The sequence below is a fragment of the Budorcas taxicolor genome, chromosome 10 (genome assembly GCF_023091745.1).
Source record: "Budorcas taxicolor isolate Tak-1 chromosome 10, Takin1.1, whole genome shotgun sequence".
Classification (NCBI taxonomy): Eukaryota; Metazoa; Chordata; class Mammalia; order Artiodactyla; family Bovidae; genus Budorcas; species Budorcas taxicolor.
In genome coordinates, this window is record NC_068919.1 from 95,330,126 (window position 1) to 95,353,613 (window position 23,488).

Consider the following 23,488-nt stretch of genomic DNA (forward strand, 5'->3'; position numbering starts at 1 on the left):
AAATGAATTCCGATGCCCTCTCTTCTTTAGTCTCTCATTGTTTCAGTCATTTGGAGAAAATTACCTCTCAGAACCTCAGCTTTCCTTATCTGTAAAATGGCAATAAAACTCTTAGGTCAGGGGGCTGTTCTGAAGATTAAAGTATGCAGTATTCTTAAGCACTGTAAGTGGTTTCTGGTTTTTCTGAACAGCTTCAGAACCTTTGTCCTGATCAGGATCCTAAGCATGGTACAGCAAGTTTCTAGTGAAGACTCACAGGACTCCAGGGGCAGAAATTGGCAATCCTCTTTGAAAGCAACACCTGTGGAGCAGTAATGAAGTGCTTCGAGGGTAGTGATAGTGCAGTTTCGTTGAGGGTGGGTGTTCGGTTGCTCAGTCATGTCTGACTGTTTGCAAGCCTATGGACTGTAGCCCGCCAGGCTCCTCTGTCCATGGAACTCTCCCGGCAAGAATACTGAAGCAGGCTGCCATTTCTTACTCCAGGATATCTTCCCGACCCAGGGATCGAACCCAAGCCTCTTGCATCTCCTGCATTCTCAGTTGAATTCTTTATCAGAGCCACCTGGGAAGTCCCATTCAATGCGGGGGCCATTGGAATGTCCTAAAATCGGTAGTTGCCAAAAGGGGAAGCAGGGTCCTTTGTCGATTTGTCCTTGAGCTTCTACCAGGCTGGTTTGGGTTGTCTCAATTTTGCCACTCAGATTTGCATCTCGTCTTTCTTTCTGTGTTTAGTTGTTTGGATTTCTCCCAAAGTATTTGCGGCTAAAATTCCTTTTGGACTCTGAGCTGCCTTTTTTTTACATAAGCTTTGGATTGGAATCAATAGAATGTCAAGACGCCAGGCACATTCGGCCTAATAGCAGGTGGGTGTCTGCCGGACAGTGTGCCTGATTTGCCTGACAGCAGCAAATTTAGGCCAGAATTAATGAGTCAGTGGAGATGCTGTTTGTGTTGCAGGATTTTTGCAGAGTTTTCACAAGTAGTTGTGTTTTCTCCTTCTAATGGGACTGTGTTTGCTCAAGAAATTATGTGCTCATATATGTTTGTGTGTATGTGTTTATTACAACATTAAGCAGATTTATTCTTGGAAACCAGTAATCATGCACACTCTCAAAATCTGACTCACAAACCTAGAGTTTAGTTTAACAGTTTGTCCTTTTAATGTTCAAGGAGAAGAAAACACGCAAATACTGGATGAGTCACCAGTTTTTGTTTACCCTTATTAGGACACTTTGCTGTTGTATTTTGGGCTAATGTTAGAAAACCAAGGGTCAGTGGAAGAGAGGGGAGCTGGGGTGGTGGGTGAAAGAATGAGGTCACAGCCAGACACTAGTTTGAATGTTGCTTCTTCTGTTTAGAGGCTGTTTAACATTGAGAAAACCTCCTTCGTTTTGGTTATCATTTTCCTCTGGATCTTTCCTTGTATATTTGGGAGTTAAAAAATGGTTAAATGTGGAAATGCAAGTAAAGAGCCGGGTGTCATCTTAGGCGTCCCTAAGTGGTGACTTGCTAGCTCATCAGTAGAAATGGGTGACCTTAGCAGCGGTTTCTGGTTTCTGCCACGTTTATCCTTTAGCTGGTTCTTTTGTTTTCCATGCTCTCTATCTGGCAACACACTTTCTCTTGTTTCTGCTTTTAATTTCGAATATAAACCCACATCTGGGAATCCAGGCCTTCTCATCGTTGACCACGAATGGCCTTTGAATTCACGAGACCTCCCACAGTGGGGATGATATTAAACATTCTGATCTAGATTTGGGCAGAGGATGAATAAAATGGAAATGAGGTTTATGCAGATCAGCTTCCCATTTGTTTGGAGATGGTCAGGATGCTGCGGCAGGCGGGGGTGTTCCAGGATTCTAGAACAGAGCCGGCAGTGCCCTGAATGACAAGCCGGTGGGTTCGCTTGGCTCGTTACAGGATGCCACTTACCCCCAGAGAGGACCGGCCTCTATGCTTGGCGGTCAAAGAAAGGAAAGCAATAGTTCCATGGGACCATTCAGTCCTAGTTCAAACGGTTTAGGAAATTCTACCACTTCTTCTCTTCCCGGGACAAAATGGTGGCTGTTCCCTTCCTTTGGTTCAAAGATCCAGTCAGTCCTCGTGGGTGACAACTGAAGTCACAAATCCAGTCATGTTGGTACTGAAGCCTGACCCGAGGGGTGAGGACCTCCATTGTCTAACGGGACGAAAGGCCAACCATTCTCCCTCTGCAGTGGTGACATTATGTGTATTTTATAACGTTTGTGTTACAGTGCCCATTGTTTTTAATTTGCAAAAATAGATTTTAAATAATAAAATTCTTTATTTTTATTCAGAAAAAAATGAGAGTGTTTTGTTGGGAGAGTGGGGTCAAGGTTAGAGGATAGGGTCCAAAAATCCCTTTGCCACATTTCATTTGAGTGAATAAAGGCCTGATATTTGGGGTCTTTCTGCAGTGCTATTTTTCCATATCGTCTTGTCCACAATTAGGATGTGTGATAAATATGATTCTGTTACTTTGTTTCAACCCGGGCCATAGTCTTTGAAGGGATGAAGACTTGGTTACAGATGACAGCTGTACCTGTGAACACAGAGGCAGATGGTGTCAACTTAGGTGCTTTACTATAGTGGACTTCTCTGCTCACAGAGTTTATCGTTTACACTGGCTGCTTTTTCTTGGAGGGGGTGACAAGTAGGGAGCTGACCCCATCTGTTCGTGGAAAGAGTACCAGCTTTGGAGGAAGAACTCACCTTAAATATTTGTGTGATTCATTATTTTTCTGTGTCTAAGTTTTCATGTCTCTAAATTATACAAAATAAATCTTTCTGCCAAGTTTTGATGAAGCTTAAAGAGGAAGCTACTTATAGGAACCAGTAACTCCAACAGTGGAAGATATTTACGTAATCACCTACCATCCCATTTTGTGAGGGATCTGCCTGTTTAAGGTGACTTAGATCCTACTCTTAGATCTACAGGCTGATAGTAAAGCAAAATAAAATAAAGATTTTATATTCTTATCAACAGCAAGATGAGCATTATTTTGATACATATGCCTTATGACTATGTGATGTATGCGTGTGTGTATAATGGGTAATCATAGTTTCTTTTGATTTAGGAACCTCTGTGAAAGTGGCAACGAGCCTGAAACTGAAATCACTCTAGACTTCTTAACCACTTTGACCTACTGCCTCAAACAAAAACTCATAGAGATGTTCCTCAATCCCACTTATTGACTTTCATTGTACTTTGTGTTTGTTTGAGGCAATAGATCAAAGTGATTAAGAAGTCTAGAGTGATTTCAATCTAGGTTGAAATTCTGGCATTCATTGGTAATGATCTTGGTTAGTTCCTTAACCTCTGTGGGTTTAATTTCTTCATTTGTGCAATGGAAGCAACTAGAGAACTAGGTTCATAATGCTACTATATGGATTAAATGAAGATGATTAAGTAAGGTGTCAGTCAGTCATGTCCGACTCTTTGTGACCTCATGAACTGTAGCCTGCCAGGTTCCTCTGTCCGTGGGGATTCTCCAGGACATGGAGTGGGTTGACATGCCCTCCTTCAGGGGATCTTCCCAACCCAGGGATCGAACCCAGGTCTCCTGCATTGCAGGTGGATTTCTTTACCATCTGAGCCACCAGAGAAGCCCCAAAATACTGGAGTGGGTAGCCTATCCCTTCCGGAGGGGAACTTTCCGAGCCAGGAATCAAACCGGGGTCTCCTGCATTGCAGGTGGATTCCTTACCAGCTGAGCTACCCAGAAGGTGTCTAGCACGTAGTTAAGCACTAAGTAGATAAATCCTAGCTATTGTTGCAGTTATAATCATTATTATGATATATGTAATGGGGATAAGAGTTAGTCTTATCTTATCTACTCATTGTAGGGATTACATACAATCATTAAGCATTAATTTGTCTTGCAAAGAAAGTGCTGAGTAAAGTCTAGCTGCTTTTTATTATTAGAATGAAAGCACCTAATTTTGAGAGATGTTAAGTGATAACTATAAAAAAAAGGGCACCTTTCCACAGGATTCTGCCTCTTAGATCAATCTTACTGTCTTGTTCTATATTCCATTATATTCTGCACAAGTTTTCAGAGTAAGAGTTGCACATTGTCTCACTGCACGTCTTTGGAGGTTAAGCTAAGCTTCCTCCATATTCCTCTCCTAGCCCTTTTCTAAAATAGAAAATCATCCGATAAAAAAAAAAAAAATTAGACCTAGAGAAAACTCCCATGTGAGGAATGAAATTGTCCTTGTGAAGTTAAGTTAGGGCTCTAGAAACTGTGTGCAGAAAATCATTGAAAGATACTCTCTATAAGATTCTGAAAATTATTGAGAGGGATCAACTCTGAAAGTTAGAATGTCCCAGTCCTTCTGGTAGTAAATACTTTGGGAGCATTTATTTGTTTTTAATTTTGATTCATTTAATTTTTCATGCTAGGTCATACTATTGAAAGAAGTAGAAAGGTGAAAGTGTTAGTTGCTCAGTAGTGTCTGAGTCTTTGTGACCCCATGGACTGTCGCCTGCCAGGCTTCTCTGTCCAGGAGATTCTCCAGGCAAGAATATAGGAGTGGGTTGCCATTCCCTTCTCCAGGAGATCTTCCTGACCCAGGGATCAAATCCGAGTCCCCTGTGTCTCCTGCTTAGGCAGGTGGATTCTTTACCACTGAGCCACCAGGGAAGTCCTCAAAACCAAGGGCCATTTTTGGTTAGCACCAAAGTAATGCCACGCAAGAAGCTGAGTTCCAGTTGGAGGTGCTGAGGATTGAACCTGGGGCCTCGTGCATGTGAAGCCTGAAATCTGTGCTGCTGGTAAACTGGAGTGGGCAGAGTTCCCCAGTGGTAACAGTCAAGGAGCTCATCCCTGGAGCAGCTGAAGGCACTGTGTCCCACGAACAGGATTCAGATATGGGCTAAAGCCATGAATTCTGGGAGCAGAACACTCCTATTTTGGCAACAGTGGCTCAAAGCCCTGGGTACCCCCAGAATCAGGCGGTATATGCCATGAGGAGAGCCTCCCAGCACATCCCAGGGCTCCGAAGCATACTGTCTAGATCAGCGCTCCTGGCTTAGTTAAAGAATATTTCCTCAAGGCATTGTGCAAGGGACAAAATACAACTTACTCTATATAACACAGGCGCTGCCTGTTGATTGTACTGTGCTGTGAGTCCTGAAAATCAGTGAAAAGGAGGAGAGAAAGGTGCCTTTCTTAAGCTAATCAGAATCTGACAATGGGTATATGTAGGTTTTAAGAATGGGAGGAGATTGCCACTAGGTTTTTGTTATTGATGGGCTCCTGTGGTGCCCCGGTCTGTCTTTTTCCCTGTAATAAGATTTATTTATTTATCCCTCAGGGTATATGGGCTTCCCTGTCTGTTACCTGTGAATTTTCAGTCTGAGGAAGCCTCCGCAATTACATTGCTCTCTTGTCCTAAACCCTGTTTAAGCACTGATGAACTGGGGCTTCTTCACTACTTGCCTCATAAAATGCAAGAGTTGAGTAATACTTGTACAGGACTGGGAAATGCATTTTAGGAATGGCATGAGCACATACCAAGCCTTACGGTATTGACGTGGGCATTGCGCTCCTTTCTTCTTTAAATAATTAGCAGGAGAAATTACACGAGGAGGGAGGGGGAAGCTGAAAGGTAGACATGAAAAAAAAAAAAAAATGTGGCAGTCAGTTAGAATCATAAAAGGTATTTTTGTGAAGTCTTGATTCTGCGTTTCTGTCGAGAAATAGACTTTCCCTGCCGAGATCTGGTGGCCGGGTGCAGGCGGGCTTGGAGTTTCATCCTAAGTCATCTCTGCAGCTCTCTCCACTTCGGGTCTTTCGGATCAGGACAGTGTGCCCCCCAGAGGCAAGAGGACAGACATCCTTCTCTGGGGTCCGTGCAGGCCTGCCCAACTTCAGCAGAGACCCACTTGCTGTGCGGAACCTAGCCTCCTCCTCAGATGCCGGCTGACAGAGGTTTCTAGATGGCGCTGAAAGATGCTTTCCGAAGCTTCATGGAGTCAGTGTCCATGCCTGCAGCCGCTCATCTGTGATGCTGGTGGGTGCAGACACCTCTGGCCCTACCTTAGTCAGGCCTTCTGCATGGGAGCAATATGAGGCTTTTTACTCCTGCGGACTCTTCACTGCAAATGGGGCCACATCCCAAAAGCCAGGAACAGGGTGGGCATGAAGGGGCAGTGTGTTACGGGCAGTGATGAAAGGTATCAAGGCTGAGGAGGGGCACGACGCAGACGAGGGCCTCTGTGGCATCCTGAAAGGGTAAGTAACAGAGCTGGGGAATGTGACTGGCCTTTTGTCCTGGCCGCTGACGGTCGACGTCACCTTGACCTCTGGTTTCCATATTTGTAAAATGGTCCAAATAGTGACCTACCAGATGGAGGTGAGATTGAGGCAGATAATGCTTGTCAAGTTATCCATCATCAGCATTCAATAAGGTCTCCAGCACCCAAGCGTTTCCAAGCCACCCTTCCTCAGGTTTGACTCGAGATCTGTCCTCTGTGTTCAAAGAGCAAGACATCACTCAAATGTTTTATTTCTCTTACTGTTCTTTTTCCCACCTGCTTCATGCCAGATGATTATGTTTTCAGGGCAGTCTCTGTATTATCAGTCTGCTAACGTTGCCTCCTTCACTCAAACCGGGCTCATCTTGTTCAGTTGTAATGAGAATTCCACAACTATCCTCCTTTGAAAAATGTGAACCTCTTTACTTCTAATTGAAGAGGTGAGGTGAGCTTATTTGTAGATAGTTTGGAAAATCCAAAGTTAAAAGAGTGAAATCACCAGCAATTATAATCTCAGTATACAGAATCATTGCATGTGTGTGTGTGTGTGTGTGTGTTATAGGTATGAGAGTGTATATGTAGTGGGTATTTTACTCAGTGTTCTGGATTCTGCAATGTAAAGTTCATTGAGATCGAGGATGTGTGGATTTTATTCATTTTAGAATGAGAATACAAAGGCATATACATTTTCCTTTCTTGATGTTCTTTAGGTGTACCAGTGCTTCAGCTTGCTGATAGTGATAATGATTGCAAATATTTTTACGTTATCTGTCTTCTTGGCATTAGTTCTACATGCCACACACACATACCAATATATTCCTGCACGTATATGTTATGTGTTTTATATATATATATATATATATATATATATAGCATATACACATATATGATTTATTTAATTATTTTTACGGAGGAGGAAAATGAGGCACAGAGAGGTTAGTAACTTGCGCACATACCACACAGCTTCTAACAGCAGAGCCCAGCTTCAGCCCCGGGTGCTGTGGAGCCTGAGCTTTTTATCTGTTCTGCTCATTGCACTGATAATACTGGTGTAAGAAACAGTGATCAAGGAGCATGAAGTTTCAGTTACGCAAGATGAGTAACTTTTAGTTCTCTGTTTACAGTATGGTGTCTGTATTAACAGTTGCTGCATTTTGCACTTTATTTGCTGAGAGTTATCTTGCTAAGTGCTCTTACCACAATAAAATAAAATAAATGAAATGAAATAATGTCCCAAAGCAGCATTTTACAATCTTGGTAAAACTCATCTTTATGTGTCAATCTTTCCACAGTTTAGGAACTGGAAATATGATGTTCATTATATATACCTATATATTTATATATAGCCATATGTGTGGGTGTCAAAGTAAAAGGAGGTTTTTGTTTAATTAAAAAAAGCATCTGAAGCTAGAACACCAGTAGGCAAATTCTCATGGGCATGGTAGACATGGCATCAGTTTAGTAATGATCCCAACATTTATATAATCGGGCCATGGTATTTCTCAAAGTCAGAAAAAATGTTCAAATCCAAGAAATCAATGCAGAAAGGTAAGCTGGTTCTTATGGAATTTAGATGAGTCAAAGATATTCCCAGGTAGCATATGAATGTTAAAGGTAGTACAGGTTTTCATTTTTGAGTTGACTTTCCTTTATAGATTAGTATTCTCCAGTTTGGCTATAAGCAAATCTACACTATGTTATATAGGCAATAGCTTATTTGATATTTGACCCTTGCTTATGTGTTCGAAAAGGTGATGCAGTTCCCAACTGGAGGTTTTAAGAGATAATTCAAGTGAAGTCCTTCATTCTGTTATTGGAATGTTTAGAGAACTGGAAGTATTTGTAACTATCAAAGGACGAAGCTCACTTTTACTTTGTTTTCAAAATGATATTAAGAGAAAAGCACGTTTACATTCGCTCAGCATTTCAGGACATGGGCACAAGTAACCCAGCCTTGAAGCTGCTTTGTCATCTAGCTTGCATCTGGCCAAGGAATGAAACATAGCAGACCTTCTCTTGGTCTCTAATCGTCGCTGGCAGCAGACACCAGGGTGCCAGCAGCGCCAGAGGATTCCCCAGGAAGAGCTGCTTCTGCTGTCCGAGATTTTCCAGACTTGTTTTGTTTGCTCATTTGACATATAATCTTGTGGTTTCTGGCCGCTTTCACCACCTAAAGCAGAAAAACATATTCGATTCTTAGGTCTAGCTCAGCTTCTAACTGTTTCAACAAATTAAAGGACTTGACTGTGGAATTTTTTTTTTTTAAGTGAACACTTTGCTGTTACTCAAACCCTACCATGGGTTCCGCAGACAAATGCAAGCTGTCTCTTTAGATGTGGTCACAGTTGACAGTTCAAAAGAATGAAATCAAAACCCTGAAGACTTGAACTAAAAAAAAATCATTCCTGGAATAAAAGCTCGGATTTCAAAGATGATATTAAAATGATAATAATTTTACACATCCTCGTTTAGCATAAATTTCTCCTGATGAAACACTCCCCACAAAACTGTAAGGCTGTGTTGTCTGAATCACCCTTTTAGGGAAATCTCTAGAACTTTCACAGGGTAAATGATGAGGAATGTTCTGGGGGATTGATTCCATTATAGTTTTTCTTATTGGTGGGGATGGGATTAAATTAAAATAGTCTAGACTGAACCAAATGAGACTGTTTGATTCTGAATTTTATTTTTTAATACTATCATTAAGCTTAAACTGTTGCATTATTCTGGTGCCCACATATTTTTCTTTCTTCATGTGCTGTTATGTGAAGTGACATGGGCTTATTAACAAAAAATAATTAAAAAATACTTTCAGTTCTCTAAACATTCCAATAACAGAATGAAGGACTTCACTTGAATTATCTCTTGCAGTAGCTCACCCATCCATCAAGGTAGGGACTGCTGTATTATTAATAGTATTATACAGATAAAGAGACTTGCATTTCCCGAAGTTCAATAACTTACTCAGTGTCGTGTCACTCGTTCAGGGTTTCTCCACTGCAGCTGTATCTGCAGTTCGAACTGAAATTAGCTCTCCGTTGTGGGAAGCTGCCTCTGCCTTCCTGGAGACTGAGCAACACCCACGGTCTCATCCACCGTCTCTTCCCACTAAATGCCAGCTGCAGCCCTAACCATGACTAGCAAAAAGTCTCTAGTATTGCCAAGCGTGCCCTGGGAAGGGGGGCAGGACTGCCACACTGAGAATCACTGTGCTAGTTACGTGGCAGAGCCTGGGGATATTTTAGATGGATTCCCTTCCCCTTAACTCTTCTTGGGCCTCCCTGATAGCTCAGTTGGTCAAGAATCCGCCTGCAATGCAGGAGACCCCGGTTCAATTCCTCGGTGAGGAAGATCCCCTGGAGAAGGGATAGGCTACCCACTCCAGTATTCTTGGGCTTCCCTTGTGGCTCAGCTGGTAAAGAATCCTCCTGCAATGCGGGAGACCTGGGTTTGATCCCTGGCTTGGGAAGATCCCCTGGAGAAGGGAAAGGCCTCCTACTCCAGTATTCTGGCCTGGAGAATTCCGTCCATGTCTCAAAGAGCTGGACACACTGAGTGACTTTCACTTTCACTCTTCTTACTGTTGCCACTCCCTGTTCATATAGGACATAGCAACAGTGATCAGCTTCCCTTCTCTCTCCTTTCTTTCCCCTGAACACAGAGTTTTAGCCCTTGGCAAGTGATGGTTAGCGTCTGCTTGTTCATCCTGAGGACGGACTGAATGCATTGACAAACGCCTTCCTGTTCTCACTGTGGGTGTGGTCAGTGTAAAACGGCGGCGGGTTTGTGCCTTGTGCTTGCAACATCATACGCATAGCCACACGCATGCCATACAGTAAATGTTTAAGTGTTCATCTCTCTTGCTTGCTGAATGTGTTTGCTGAGTCAGACTTCTATCACTGGTTCCTCTGAATCACTAAGTGGCCTGCAGCAAGTCACTGAATCATTTGTGCTTCCTCTTTTTTTTTTTTTTCTTTTTGAGAAAATGAGAACCATCCTTCCATCACAATGCCTTTTACCTTTCTCTTTGGAGAGTGGTGTGTTTACTCCTAAACCTTTTGGAAGGAATTCTAAGACATCTGGTTCATTGAAAGGTAAATACAATCTTTTGGAAAGGAAAAGTATATTCATTCACTGAGATAACTGACTTTCAAGATGAAATACTCCATTGGTCAGCCATCAGTACATAAAATACTTTAAGAAGAAAGCCGAGAGGTAGCCACACACACCTTTCCCAAGTTGTCGCTGGTTTCGGTTTTCTCAAGGGTAGACACTTCCTCAGGCTTTCTCGTAGCTGAGGATTTGGGTATAAATACAAAACCATTTTGGAAAAAAGTAGTAAAAGCACACATTGGTGGTGTCTTGATGTCCGTGTCTCCGTTCATTTCACAGGAGCGGAGGGCGTGTCTTGCCCTCTTCCAGTGCCGGTGCATTTGAAGTGCATACCTTCCTGTGTAAATTTATTCTCGAAGTTAGAAAGTCTGCAGTGAGAAAGTGCTTGAGGGTGTCCCTGGTGGCTCAGTGGTAAAGAATCCGCCTGCCAATGCCGGAGACAACGGTTCGATCCCTGATCCAGGAAGATCCTATGTCCTGCAGAGCAGCTAAGCCCAGGCACTGCCAACACTGAAGCCCGAGCGTCCTAAAGCCCCAGCTCTGCAACAACAGAAGCTTCCACAAGGAGAAGCCCACACCCCCCCAACTAGAGAGAGGCCCCCGCTCTCCACAACCGGAGAAAAGCAGGAAAAGCAAGGAAGACCCAGCGTGGAGGAAAATAAATAAATCAATAAAAGTATAAAAAGAAAAATGCTTGCACCCTGAGGGTCTGAAGATACACAGGCAGAGGACAGACCAGACTCCCACCTCTGGCTTGAAGAATGTATGGGGCGGGTTCCCATAGCTCCTAAAAGGTAACCTAGGTGAACGCTTAGGTGATGAGAAATCCTATCACCTCCAGGCTTCCAAAATAGCCATCAAATTGTTTTGGCCAGTGAGCACATAAAATAGTTAGGTGAGAGTAAAGTAAATCTTTATGGATTAGCAGGCAACTCAATGTAATTCTTTTTTATTGCTTTTGATTTATTGTGTGACAAGTATACATGGGTACCTAATTTATAAATGAGGTGGAGTTTTGTTTGCTGAATATATAGCATTTTTACTGCTAATAAATATTTCATAAGCTAAACCCTGACTCTTGCGGATGTGGGAAGTAAAGGGGCAATATACTTACATAGAATGCTATATAAACTTAATATGCATTTATCTTAGCTTTTCAAACAGAGTAACAGTCAAGAAATGAATGAGTCACTTCAGTAAACTGAAACAGCAAAGTAAATTGCAAATTGACTTTAAGTGTCAAATTAAATATTTCTCTACCTCTCCGTAGTAGTTGATTTCACCTTGTCTGAGATGTTTAGTTGTTAAGATGTGTCCCAGTCTTTTGCGACCCCATAGATGGTAGCCTGCCAGGCTCCTCTATCCATGGGATTTTCCAGGCAAGAATACTGGAGTGGGTTGCCATTCCCTTCCCCAGGGCATCTTCCCAACCCAGGGATCATGGTTGGGTCTCCTGCTTGGCAGACAGATTATTTATTGCTGAACTCTGTCTGAGATGGGTCATTAAAAACAGATGTGATGCAAAGAAAGCAAAAATATTTTATAAGACTTTTTAACAGCAACAACAAAGTGGTAGGATAAAGATGACTTTCTGGTTTCTCAGTGTTAATCGATATATTCTGTCCTCTGATGGAGGACAAAATAGAAAAAGAAGGCAAGAGCTCTAGAGAAAGACAGAGGTGGCTCCCTTCTTCTGCCCTGCTCATACTGGTAGCTGCGTCCCTGGTTTCCCACCCAACTGTATAGGACATTGGGCTGCCAACTGTAGGACACGTAGGAGACGGAGACCGCCTCCTTCCCTTGCTTCTTCATCAGGTAAGGAGAACTGGTATGTCCTTTAACCTTCGGGATAAAAGTGCATCAGCTCTGAAAGTAAGTGGAACCTGATGTGTACAATGAAGGACTGGTATCACTTGCTCAGTCAGAAGCTGCAGCCACATTAATTCTGCACCTGTTCTGCAGGTTGCCCTTGCTGAGTGCCGTGGGGGCTCCAGACGCGCAGAACATGCTCCATGGGCTCTCTGCAAGCACAGGGCTCTCTTTGTAGTCATTCCATACTGTTTGCAAGTTACATAAATATATCTCATAATATTTTCAAATCAGTGGGCGGAAAATACACAAAATACATCTCCATCTACCCTACACTAAATCTCAGTACACATCTGGATAAGGGTAACGTCTTCTTTTCCTCTTATGTTTAAGAACTTTAGAAGTGATGCCTCTTCAGAAGAAAGCAGAAAAGGGGTGCTTGACTTGAATATGTATACTAACTCTAGATTAATGCTTAATTAATGAGTTATTAGACTTTTCCTTTTTTTATTGGCATATAATTGCTTTCTGATGTTCTGCTGTACCACAAAGTGAATTAGCTATATGTGTGTATATATATATATCCCCTCCCTCTCAAGTCTCCTTCCCACCCCCACCTGCTTCCTACCCATCTAGATCATCACAGAGCACAAAGCTGGGCTCCTTCTGCTATACAACAGGCCCCCAGCACCTAACTATTTTAAACATTTCTACATTTTTCTGTGATGTCTGTGTGGCCCCATTCTGTGCTGCATATTCCATGAAACTCAAAGCTGATTCTTCCTATGATGTTCAAGCTCTATTTTTCTGTAGCTCATCTCTGGAATGCATGGCCAGTAGGTTAATTTAAGGCTTGTCGTGCCTTTCATATAATGTCTTTTTAAGTACAGTTGAAACCCTGTTGATTTGATAAGGTTAAACGTGTTCAGTCAAAATCAGTAGGTGCCAGTAGGATTTTAAATATGTCGTGTATTTTCTGGGGATTGGAACTGAAGGATATTGTCGGATCTTTATAGTCTATCTGAAAACCAATTAATAACGTTTTATAGATTGTGAACTCTTTACAGCACTGCCAACCCTTTGCTGTGTCTTTTGGTTGTTTAGCATTGTTTACAGGGCTCTTAGTTACCTGTGTGTTTTTTTTGTTGTTGTTTGGTTGGTTTTTCTTGCTTTGAAATTGTTTTATGCCTGGTTCTGAACATTAAAACATCTCAATATCCGATTTCCAGAAATAGTATTTTAAAAGTTTCTATCTATCTTATATACTACAGATCCTAACATCCATCTGCTTCTTAAGAACATGACAGTCACAAGTATCTGCTACTAATTTGTTTTCGAGTTCATCTAGAAAGAGTCTTTAATATTATAAGATTTTTAGTCTACTCCAATTTGTGGCCTTCTGAATATTTTAATGAACCAATACTAGGTTTAAGCTCCTCAGGACAGTTTCTCTAGAAAATTCAAGTTACACTTGGTAGGCCTCGGTAATTCCACAGCCACATGAAAAATGAACTAGGTTCTGCCTAGATGTGACTGACATGAACCTCTTTCTATGGCTGAGGACATGAAGCGTGGGCTGGAGGCAGGAGACACAGTGGGCTGGATGCCCTGTGTCACCCATCAGCGTGACTTCCCTCCTGTGAACCCTTCCAGGGTTTTTCTTCAGATAAGAATGCATTTTGCAATAAAAGTTTATCTTGATTGGAGGGGGTTCTCCTGCTACAAATAAACCCTTAAAATGGGACGAGGTTGATTTCTGACTTAGAATAGGGATAAGCCCACGGAGGTGATTTTAGAAAGGAAAAGACAAAGGGAACAAACCGTCTGACCGAAGGAAACAGAAAAGGAATAAAGGGAGAAAAAATCCCACAAACATGCCCCGGGTACATCAGGAAGCGGGGCCTTAACCCTAAGGCTAGTGGCAAATCTGTACGAGGAAGTCATTCATTTGGCTGGGGATTGGAAATGTGGTTTGTGTGTTGGAGTGACTTTTTAAATGGGTGTAAGAGTTTTGCTCAAGTTCTATCTGTATTTCTAGCTTGTCCTCAGCAGAGGGAGAGACGGAGAAATGTGGATGCAATCACTACTCTGGGGAGGGCTGAGAATTTGTTGCCTCTAGAATGGAGTGTGTGTGAATGTGTGACTTCAGAGTGTGGCTTTGTGTGTGTATGTGTGTGTGAGAGAGAGACAGCAGAGCTTTCTTGAATCGTTTCCCCCAGGTGTCTGTGTGTCCAGCTCCTTCCCTCCTGCAAGCCTCAGTTCAAATGCCTTGTTTAAAATTATACCCACTCAGCCCTTCACCACAAACCCAAGTCCCTCTCACCTTAGCAGGTGCTTGATAAGCAGTGAGACATGTTCTTCCTGAGCTCTGAAAGGACCTGGACCCTAAAAGTTGTCCCTGAGAGTTCCCTGGCCGTCCAGTGGTTCAGACTCTGCTTCTGCTGCAGGGGATCATGGGTTTGACCCCTGGTCAGGGAACTAAGATCCAACATGCTGTGAGGCATGGCCAAACAAGTTAATTAATTAAAACTAATTTGCTTCTGGTAGAGATATTACACTGAATTTGTACCAAAAAAAAAAAAATGTTGTCCTCATCTCAGTCATTTTCAGTCTGTAAACGTACAAAAGGCTTTTATCTTCTGGCACATTGGATTCAAAGTCCTCCCATTCCGTTTTCACATAATTGTGCTAAGCACTCAACCTTTTTCTCCACGGCTTCATACACAGCCCTGGTCATTACCTAATGGAAAACCTGTGATATGTCTGAATGACCCTGGGATTTGGTATTCTCATCATCCTAGGTTCAAAACTGATGTGTATAATCTGCGTGAATTTGATCAAATTATTTCACTTTAATTAAGTTTAGATTTTAAAAAAAATCACAGTAATGAAGTACCTGCACAGGTTTTCTGAGGATTAGCGATAAGACGTAAAGAAATGCCCAACAAGGTGCTTGGCCTGGAGACAGTGTCTGTGGTTCCTGGACACATTTTGAATGTATATTCATGCTTATTTATTTCTTCTGTATATGGGTATGCACAGAGCTAGGAGAACTCACGGATTCCTTTCAAAGATAGGGAAGAAAGAACCTTTTGATGTTCGAATGAAAAGAGCTTAGGAATTAATGTCCTGCTGCTATCCATGGTATAAGTGCCTACCATGTTCAAATAGCACCAATAGGATTAATATTCCCAATTTTCTTTGAAGTCTTAACGCAGAAAGGCCTGGAAGTGAAACCCATAGCTATTTCTAAGGGGGATAAGTTCTCAATATCAAGTAACAGGCCCCGTGGGACAACTCGTCTATATCTGTCTTGCTGTATTTTCCTGTCTTCACGTATATATTCTCCTGGTGCCTTAGAACGGTTCAGTTGACTGGCAAGAGGCAAGCATGTTCCTTGCTTGGTCTGTCGCTTGGAGTCAACTTCTGTGAGTCTCCTGGGAAGGATGTGGAGGGTTTTGAGATTTCTGCTGTCGGAACTGGGATTTTTTTTTCATTCATCTTTGGACAGGCTTGTGGCTGCCTCTCTCAGGAAATTACAGTTCATTTTTGACTGTTCAGGAAGGACCTTTAAAAATACTGACGTCCAACAAACAAACAGCCTCTCCCTGCACGGGGCAGGGAGGCCACATCTCACCCAGGGGCCAGGAAACACACTCCTCTGAACTTTCGCCGCGGTTTGTTTTCACAGGTTATCTTCTCTTCCAGATCTGGAGACTGACACAGAATCTATCCTCTCAGATTTGGGTGAGGTCAGTTCAATAACCACCAGCCCCATCTTCACAAGAATCCTCACAGGAGTCAGACGTTACTGCAAATATTAAAGAAGTCCAACGCACACTTTTCATGTCGTTTTTTGTTTTTGTTTTTCTGCTTTTGAGAAGCTCCCTCACATTTGTTTGCTGTTTGTCATGTTGATGCCTTGTTGAGCCATGGACCAAACTAGAGATTAGATAGGAACACAAGGCAGGCTTTTTTTGAAGTAACTTTTTTCTTTTCTTAAGGGGAAAAGGGCTTTCATGTGAGAATTTATTTTCTGGATTTGTCCAAGGCGCAAGAAGATAAAAGAACTTCAGATTTAGAATTTCTAAAGTAACTTAGCCCGTCATCTTTCGGTAGAGTTTCTTTTCTTTTTTTTTGCTTCTCTTTTAAACATTTTCACTGTTTAAGCTCTTTCTGTCTCTCACCACGGTACCTGGGAGAATTCAGATGTTCATAGGCACGCAGTTATTCTGCAGCTGCACAGATCAGAACATGTTAGCTGGGCCTTGTTATGTGGTGTGTTGCCTTTCAATTGATTTTAAGCACACTTTAAATGGTAATGAGGATGCCAGGCTGGGAGATAGCATATGGTTTTAACGATTTGATTCTCAGAAAGCAGGCAAACATTTTAAAATGATAGAGTTTCACTAGTGTGAAACTCAAGGTGACATCGGAGGGTTTGAATGACAGAAACTACTTCTTCCATCTTTATGATTATTAGCTCTGCCTTCATCGTACTGTGTGGAGAAGAAAAACATAAAAAGAGGGAAACCAGAATTTACTATCAAAGTTTGGATCAAATTAAATATGACATAAGGCTCTGCTCCAAAGATTCAGCGCTTGGTGCTTTTGAACTCAGATCAGCCTTTCCAGCAAAATATAATATGAAAAGTCAATTAAAATATAATAAGGAAAAATGTAATATAAGGAGTTGGAAAATGAGAGAAAATGTGGCAGGGTGTGAAAGAAAAATGAAGACGAATATTAGGCATTTAGGCATGAACTACCGGTGTATATAGGACCCCTTGCACACTGTCCTATTAAGTGAGAGAGATACGTGGGTCAATGAGGTGCAGCTCCAGGACTCTGGCCACCTCATGCGAAGAGCTGACTCATTGGAAGACTCTGATGCTGGGAGGGATTGGGGGCAGGAGGAGAAGGGGACGACCGAGGATGAGATGGCTGGATGGCATCACGGACTCGATGGACGTGAGTCTGAGTGAACTCCGGGAGCTGGTGATGGACAGGGAGGCTTGGTGTGCTGTGATTCATGGGGTCGCAAAGAGTCGGACACGACTGAGCAACGGAACTGAACTGAATGGAACTGAGGTGAGTCATTTGGAGACATTTGATCTCTTTATGGAAAAGACTCAGAGGTACCATTGTCGGTTTGTGTTCTTGTCTGTTCTGTTAGATTTTGCCGACTGTCCTTCCCAGCTGGATGGCAAAAGCCTGTTGGACAGCATTCCGCTGGGCTCACGTCTGCCCCAGCTTCTATCCATGCCTCTGTCAGCGGCCATCTTGGTTACTCCTATGTCCTGATTATTGTAAACAGTGCTTCAATGTGGGTATCTTTTTGAATGACTCTTTCTCAAGGTGCTCTGATGACCTCGGGTGAGGGAGGCTCGCAAGGGAGGGGATGTACGTGCGCTTCCGGCTGATTCACACTGTTGCTCTATAGCAGAAACGAAGACAGCACAGGATAGCGGTTATTCCCCAGTTTATTTTTTAAAAGCCTATGGGGTGATATTTTTCTTAAATCGCACTGTTTTCATGGTTAAAATGGAATGCTGGAGATGCTAAGATGCAGTCAACTTAAGGATATTTAGGGGTTTAGACAACCTGTGAGAAGTCTGGTCTGTTCACAGAGATACGGTGTGTCTCTATGCTTCAGTCACTGGTGAATTACATGGTAAAGTGTGTGACTTAAAATTTCATACTGATAGAATGTGACCGCTGAGTGGGACTCCAGAGATAATATGCTCTGGTGGCATATTTTGTTTTTACACCAGCAAAACAGACTTATTTACAGTCATAAACATAATTGTCTGTGGTTAGAAAATAAACCTTTGATCTCCTGAGTTTTAGACTCTCTTTAGTGGCTTCTCTACACTTGTCACTATTTCAGTGTAATTGTTTCATTCAAAACTGTTAATTTGGTTCCTTCATATAGACACAGTCTAAGTCAAATGATGAAAATCATGAATGCCATTTATTGAGCAGTTATTCCATTCAGGCCATTTACTAAGTAAAAGCTTTGCATAAATGCCCTCATTTAATCTTTACAACCGTGTTGTAAGGAAGTTTTGGATTAGAGAAGCTAAATGATTTGCTGAATGTTTGCCTACAGCTCATTAATGACAGGGAAAGTGTTCAGACACACAGGTCTCTCTGACTATGTATATTCCTCCCGGAGCTAAGCAGGTTTCTCAACTGACTAAAGCTATTTTACTGGAATTCTAAACCTCCTTAGATTTTTCACGTGATTTTTGGTTGTAGTACACAGATGACGCTTAGTAGAAACAGAATTCAGAAATCAAGTCTTCTTTGTCATCCTCCTCAATGCTTTAAGTCCACTCCTTTCATTCTAAGCCCTGATTTCTTCTGGGGATATTCAGGTGCTCAGAGAAGTCCTTCAAATCTTGAAACCGCATCCCAGTTGCCAATGGGTGGCACTCCATCCAAGAGACTTATGTGGTTTTCAACGGGAAAGAGACCTTAGGCAATATAACAACCCTCTTCCCATTACGGTTGTAATACTCAAGCCTAGAGAATGAATGACTTTCCCCAAGGCCACACATCTAGTTAGTGACAAAACAATGACAAACAGCCAGGTTTCTGGAATCCATGACTTTACCTCTTTTGACTGTTTAGACAGCCTCTTGTTAAAAAGTAGTGTTGAGTAATAGATTTAGTCATATACATCAAATTTTATGCAGCTATGCATTAAGATAAAATGCAGACATGGGTTTGTTTGTTTGCTTTAAATTCAAATGACAAATGCAAGTAGCTTTTGACTTCAGGAAAGATTCTTGAATCTATAGATGAAAAATGCTTCCTAGTGTTATAGATGGCCACATTCTAAATACCCCTCCTTATACCATTCTTGAACTAGCCTTAGTAGCTACCACTGAATTGGTGGCTACCATAGATATAATGTGATGCTATTCCTAATTCTGGAAATAATTCTGTAGTGTTAGTATTGTTATTCCCATTTACTAGGAAAAAACTATGACTCATGACTTTTGCAATGTCATACAGATACTCACTAGAATATTTAGTAATTGAAACTGGTTTCTCTAACTGGAAAGTTTATATGTTTCCCTATGTACCATAATGGACCAACAAAATTAAAAGTAAAAAATTAATTTTATTTTATTAATTAACAATAAAAAATTATTAAGTAGTCTAATGATGCCATGCACAACAAAATGAATTTCTCCTTCTTAATTTGCACCTTAGACATTCAGTTTGATCATTCATCCTTGCTTTCTTTTATCAGTGAGTTAACAAACACATGAGCAGTTTACAGATGAGGCAACCACAGGAATTTTAAATTAAACTCCCCCAAGGCCATACAGCCAGGAATGATACATCTGGAACTTAAAGCCAAGACCCAAGTATAGAGACTGCATCCAGCTACAGAAAAGTTTAAATTATAGTATCTGCACAAGCAGTAGAAATAAAGTTTTGAGGAGAGCAATGCATGATACTTTCAGGATATTTCTCTGTAACTAGTTGAGGGTGAACAGAGAAGAGAAACTGGTGACAAGAAGATATGAGGCAAGTTCAGTTTAGCTTATTTATGGAGTTAGCAGTAAGTATCGGAAGAGGGAGATAATTAAAGTTAGACCTGACCTCACCAATGACTCATTTGCCTAGTAAGTTAGGAGGAAGTAGGAGACAGTGGTGACCTCTTCACTGTGCGTAGCTAAGAGGATGCTGATGCCACTGGTCAAAATGAAGAAGTCAGAGGAAGGTCCTGATCTGATGTGTGACTGTTGATGTCTGTGGGCATGGAAATGTAGGGACTGGATTTCTGATGGGGTGTTGGACCTGTTTTGGAAATTGGGGATCCAGACTCATACGATTAAAGCAGTAACATTTTATTTATTTTTTAATGATGCACCAAATAGAAGGTGAATGAGGACAGAACTATAAGGACTGACCACATCTAGAGACTGGGACAAAAACAAATGGGTTCAGAAAAGTAAAAGGAAAACTAATGGAATATCAGGAAAACTGAAGAAGGGGGAATTTAGGGAAAGGAAAGGTGGTCAGGAGTATTGCTCCTTGCAGAAAAGTCGAGGTGAAGGAAGACTGAAAGAGACTTTTGGGTTCTATATTGTGAAATCATAATGTGGACTTCTGAGAAAGAAGTTTCAAAAGTACTTAAGGATAGTGTGACCTGAATTATAAAGATCCAGATGGTAAGAAATAGACATAATGTGACGTACAAGAAGGCAAGGAGAAAGACGGACTAGACGTTTGATGGACTCCCAATGTTGGGAACAAGTTTTTGGAATCATGGAGACCTGATCATCTTTGTCATCACAGAAGACCTAGTTCAAGATGCTATCCATGGCCTCATCCACCCCAGTCTGTTGAATGACTAATTTGACCTTTCATCCAACCAGAAAGATAGATATCACCCTCATTTTATGCATTTGAAAAATCACAATCTCAAAGAAGCAAATGGAAACCGTGTCCTATGGTAGGGAGGATGATGGGGAGGACGTGGGGTGAAGGACACAGGTTATCATCAGAAAGGAGCAGGTTCAGCTGATGGCCAGGTGGGGATGAGGCTCAGAAAGGCAGTGAGGCTGCAGGGACAGAACCGAAGTGCTGGAAAGAGGATATGATGAGCCTGGAGGGAAGGAAAATGTGGAAAAGAGTCACTGACAGAATGTGGCCCAGGGCGGGCCGGGAGCAGGCAGCCCAGGTGCATCAGGACTGGGTTGAACTTGCGTGGACTCAGAGACCGTCAGTGAGCCATTTTGTCAGCATTGCTCACAAGCCTTATTGAACTTTGAAGGACACAGCGTGATCCTAATAAAGAGGTCCTGAAGCACAGCCAGACATCCAGAACTAAAATCATGCCCCACATCACCAATTCCCCAGGGAGACTTCAGGTCTCTGGATAATAGAAGGCAGCAGGCTGCTCTAGCAGCTCTGGAATGGCAGGCTGCGGTAGATTAATGGCCTGGGGAGAAAAGCTCTAAAGCTCTTCTCCCCCCAAAGCAAAGAGCACAACTCTGGAAGCAGAACACTTGGACTTAAACCCCAGCCTTGCTGCCCACTACCGAGATGTGCTTAGTCTCTCAGTTGTGTCCAACCCTTTGCGACCCCCTGGACTGTAGCCCACCAGGCTCCTCTGTCCATGAGGATTCTCCAAGCAAGAATACTGGAGTGAGTCACCATGCTCTTCTTCAGGGGATCTTCCCAACCCAGGGATTGACTCCAGGTCTCCTGCATTGCAAGCGGGGCCTTTACCATCTGAGCCCACCAGGGAAGCCCCCACTACCTAGACAAGTTTGAGCAAATCTCTGAAACTGCCTGAGCCTCACTTCTGCATTTACAAAATGGGACTAACTTGCCTTAGGACAGACTTGCCTTATAGAGATGTTATGAAGATCAAATGAGATGTATGGGGGGGTCTCTTGTAAATTTTAAATTATATCCAATTGTTAATTTTTTAAACAACTGTCTTTATTGTTGGAAAAGCCACAGAGATGTGAATGGCTAGGAAATATTGCTAGCAAAAGGCTTGCCCCATATCTGACATACAGTACTCACATTTGAGAGTGGTATCCTTGAGTCTACTGTGGAGTGTTCTGGATACCAGGCTATACACATGGTTGCTCCTGGAGTTCAGGTGGAGGATCTCTTTGTCCATGAAAAAGAGTATCTCTTTGTCTGTATAGAGGAAGGTCCTTTCTGCAATAAACACTTTTTTTAAAGCCATATCTGAAATTTGTCATAAATATTTATAGGAGAGGGTAGGGAAGTAGATTTTGAGGGTATAAATGTATTTCATGTATAAATACATATACACACTCATCTTGTTTTTGTTCAGTCACTAAATTGTGTTCAATTCTTGTGACCCTATGGACTGCAGTGTGCCAGGCTTCCATGTCCTTCACTATCTCCAAGAGTATGCTCAAATTGATGTCCACTGAGTTGGTGATGCTATCTAACCATCTCTTCCTCCACCACCCCTTCTCTTCTTACCTACAATATTTCCTAGCATCAAGTTTTTTGTTTTTTTCCTCTCAATGAGTCAGCTTTTCCCATCATGTGGCCAAAGTATTGGAGCTTCAGCTTCACCATCAGTCCTTCCAACAAATATTCAGGATTCATTTCCTTTAGGATTCACTGGTTTGATCTCCTTGCTGTCCAAGGGACTCTCAAGAGCCTTCTCCAATGCCACAGTTCGAAAGCATCAATTCTTCAGCACTCCACCTTCTTTATGGTCCAACTCACATCCATACATGACTACTGGAAAAACCAAAGCTTTGACTATATGGACCTTTGTTGGCAAAGTGATGTGTCTGCTTTTTAATATGCTGTCTAGGTTTGTCATAGCTTTCCTTCCAAGGAGCAAGAGTCTTTTAATTTCATGGCTGCAGTCACCATCCATGGTAATTTTGGAGCCCAAAAACGTAAAATCTCTCACTGCTTCCACTTTTTCTTCCAGCTATTAGCCATGAAGTGATGCGACCTGATGCCATGACTTCTTTCTTCTAATGCTAAATTTTAAGCCAGCTTTTACAGTCTCCTGTTTCACCCTCATCAAGAGGCTCCTTAATTCCTCTTCACTTTCTGCCTTTAGAATAGTGTCATCTGCATATCTGAGGTTATTGATATTTCTCCCAGCAATCTTGGTTCCAGCCCGGCATTTCATATTATACTGTGCATATGTGAAAAAAGCACTGTGACAATGTACTGTCTTGATGTACTCCTTTCCCAGTTTTGAACCTGTCTGTTGTTCCATGTCCAGTTCTACCTGTTGCTTCTTGACCTACATGCAGGTTTCTCAGGAGGCAGGTCAGGTGGTTTGGGACTCCCATTTCTTTAAGAATTCTCCACAGTGTGTTGTGATCACACACTCACAGGCTTTAATGTAGTTCAGAAAGCAGAAGCAGATTTTTTTTTTTTTTTTCTGGCATCCCCTTGCTTTCTCTATGACCCAACAAATGTTGACAGTTTGATCTCATCTTACAAAATGCATATAAAAATTTATATGTCGCATGAACATACAAACATAACTACCTTATTTTCTTTGCTCTCTCCTACGAAGTTGTCTTTTCAAATAATGATACATTTATTCCAGTTTCCCGAAGTTAACCATCTTGCTAAAACAACCTTGAGAAAGTCTCTGGGCTCAGATTTGTTGTTATCATTCAAGAGTCATCCTTGGTCCACTCTCGGCTCTTCTTTCCGTCCACCTTCCTCACTGCAGGGAGTTGGCATCTCCGCTTTCGTTACAGCACCCTGTAGCTCAGGGAACAAATGGGAGGA

The 23,488-nt window shown here is 42.1% G+C and overlaps 1 protein-coding gene across 3 annotated transcripts in view; it reads left to right on the top strand.

Moving 5' to 3' along the window:
• The window catches only part of FLRT2 (fibronectin leucine rich transmembrane protein 2), a 98,760-nt gene that overhangs the window by 49,833 nt on the left and 25,439 nt on the right, over nucleotides 1-23,488 (top strand). For 2 of the 3 annotated variants that reach the window (XM_052646758.1, XM_052646757.1), the window contains exon 2: nucleotides 10,676-11,190. The exons of the other annotated variant lie outside the window; for it this stretch is intronic. The gene's annotated coding sequence lies outside the window, so the exon portion shown is untranslated. The remainder of the gene's footprint in view (nucleotides 1-10,675; nucleotides 11,191-23,488) is intronic. 3 annotated transcript variants of the gene reach the window in all.